The following is a 2,923-nucleotide window of genomic DNA, read 5'->3' as shown; positions in this document are numbered from 1 at the left end:
GAACTAATAAATGCATAATTAAAATAAAGTACAATATACACATACCTGCAATTGGGCGAAAATGATGGTGAAATGAAATGAAGTGACAGGTAAGAAAGTGGGATGGAATGCAATGGATGGAATTTTATGTACAGAGAACAATATTCCCATGGAAATATTTTATTATGATACGGTAAATAAGTTCACTGCAGAGGCTGCAGGAACATCACCTTTATCAACATGCTCAAGTGCAATAGGAAGTTCATGAATTGATACCGAATCATTGGCAGTTGCTGCAGAAACCTTACCATTTGCTGCAGGAACTTGTATTTCATTTTGCGGAGCAAACTGCTGTAGGAACTCTTCTCTAGTAGCTGGCTTGTGATAAAGTCGTAGTCGGTGTCTATTCACTAAGAGTTTAAATCGAACAGGATCTATTGTGGACAACCGAACTGCTCCATTCTGAAAAACTTCTTCTACCTCATAAGGACCTAACCACCTTGTTTGGAGTTTTCCCATAGCATCCTTATATCTAGAATCATACAGAAGTGCCCAGTCACCCACTTTGAATTTCTTTTCTCCGATATATTTATCATGCCATCTGGCTCTTTTTTGAATCAATTTTGTCTGTTGAACAACTATCTTTCTCCATTCATCAAGAGCATTTAATTGTTGAATGTGTTCCTTCTGTGCTTCAAACAATGTCATATTCAGTTGTAGAGTTGTTCTCAAGGTTTTATGCTCAAATTCAATAGGCATCATTGTTGTTTTTCCATAAACCATCTCAAAAGGTGTGAATCCAATTGGTGTTTTTCATGTTGTTATATATGCCCAAATTGCCTTCGAAAGTCGATGAGACCAATCTTTCCTGTGGATAGACATTGTTTTGGTAAGAATAGCCTCAAGCTCTCTATTGGTAACTTCTACTTGGCCATTAGACTGTGGATGATATGGAGTAGATTTCCTGTGTCTTATATTGTATTCATTGACCAAAGCTTTTATCAATGTTGATGTAAATTGAGGTCCCTGATCTGAGATAATTTCCCTTGGTACTCCATACCTTGTAAATATTTCTTCATAGAGAAACTCAGCTACCTTATTATCTCTTGCATGTTGCATAGCTCTAGCTTCTACCCATTGTGTCACATAGTCTATACATACTAAGATATAAGATTTGCCTTTAGAAGGTGGATCAATGGGGCCAACAAAATCTAATCCCCACTTGTCAAATGGTGTAACAGATATTTGAGGATAAAGTGGCATCTCATCAGATTTTGTAGGTCTTCCCATTTGCTAACATCCGTCACACTTCCTTATGTACTGAGTTGCATCCTTGTGTAGTGTAGGCCAATAGTAACCAGTATTGAGTATTTTTAGTGTTGTTCTTTTGGCAGCAAAATGACCTCCACATGGCTCATCATGACATGCATGCAAGATGTCATATGTTTCATCCTCTTTGACACATCTTCGCATGACTTGATCAGGTCCAGTATAAAATAGACAATCAGCAATCCATGAAAAGTTAAAACTTTTTTCGACTAGCAACCTTCTTTCCTTAGGAGAAAAAGAAATTGGCATCTTAGCTGCAGCTAAATAGTTGGCAATATCAGCATACCAAGGAGTATGAGCCTGTATGAGAAACAAATGCTCATCTAGAAAAGTGTCATCTATCATTGTAGAGTCTACCTGCAATTGAAGATGTGAAAGATAATCTGCAACAACATTAGAATTCCCTAGCTTATCAACAACTGTGATATCAAATTCCTGCATCAACAATAACCAGCGAGCCAGTCTACCGATGATTGATGGCTTATTCATGAGATATCTAATTGCATTATGATCTGTATGCACAAATATGGGATACCTTGTAATATAGTGTCTAAACTTGTTAAGGGCATATATGACAGCTAGCATTTCCTTTTTAATAATTGTATAATTCAATTCAGGTTCTTGCAAATTCTTGTTGATATAATATATTGCATTTTCCAACTTGTCAACTTTTTATCCCAGCACTGCTCCTATAGCATAATCAGATGCATCAGTATGGATTTGGAATGTTAGAGACCAATTAGGTCCTTTTAGAATTGGTGCTTGAGTCAAAGCATGCTTAAGCTTTAAAAAAGCTTCATTGCATGCTGAGGTCCATTTAAATTCTGCATCTTTAGTAAGCAGTGTATATAAGGGATTTGCAATTTTGCTGAAATCTTTGATAAACCTTCTGTAGTATCCAGCATGGCAAAGAAAACTTCTCACATCTTTCTGCTTCATAGGGTCATTAATATGTTGAATAACCTCAATCTTTGTTGGATCCACTTGTATGTCTTGTACAGATATATGATGACAAAGGACTATTCCTTCTTCCATCATAATGAAACACTTCTCACTGTTTAGAGACAAGTGGTAGTCTTCACACCGCTACAAAAATTTCTTTAAATTACCTAATGCTTGATCAAATTCAGAACCATAGGTTGTAAAGTCATCCATGTAAATTTCCATAATATCTTGAGAAATATCAGAAAAAATATTGATCACTACCCTTTGAAAAGTGGTTGGAGCATTACACAACCCAAAAGGAAGAACAAAATATGCATAAGTTCCCCATGGGCAAGTAAATGTTGTTTTCTCCTGATCCTTAGGAGCTATTTGTATCTGATTATAGCCACTAAATCCATCCAGGAATGAAAAATATCTCTTACCAGCAAGAGAATCCAATACTTGATCCACAAGTGGCAGTGGAAAATGATCCTTCCTTCTGGCTAAGTTCAAGGCTCTATAATCAACACATACTCTCCATTTGCCTCCCTTTTTAGGTACTATCACCAAAGGTGATTCCCATTGACTGTCGGAGATAGGATAGATAAACCCAACTTTCAACAATTTCTGCAATTCTTCTTTAACTATCTCCTTCAAAGCAGGATTGACTCTTCTTTGAGGTTGTCTGAGG

Source organism: Cryptomeria japonica, chromosome 9, assembly GCF_030272615.1.
Source record: "Cryptomeria japonica chromosome 9, Sugi_1.0, whole genome shotgun sequence".
In the NCBI taxonomy this organism is placed as follows: domain Eukaryota; kingdom Viridiplantae; phylum Streptophyta; class Pinopsida; order Cupressales; family Cupressaceae; genus Cryptomeria; species Cryptomeria japonica.
Note: the sequence above shows the minus strand (reverse complement) of the source record.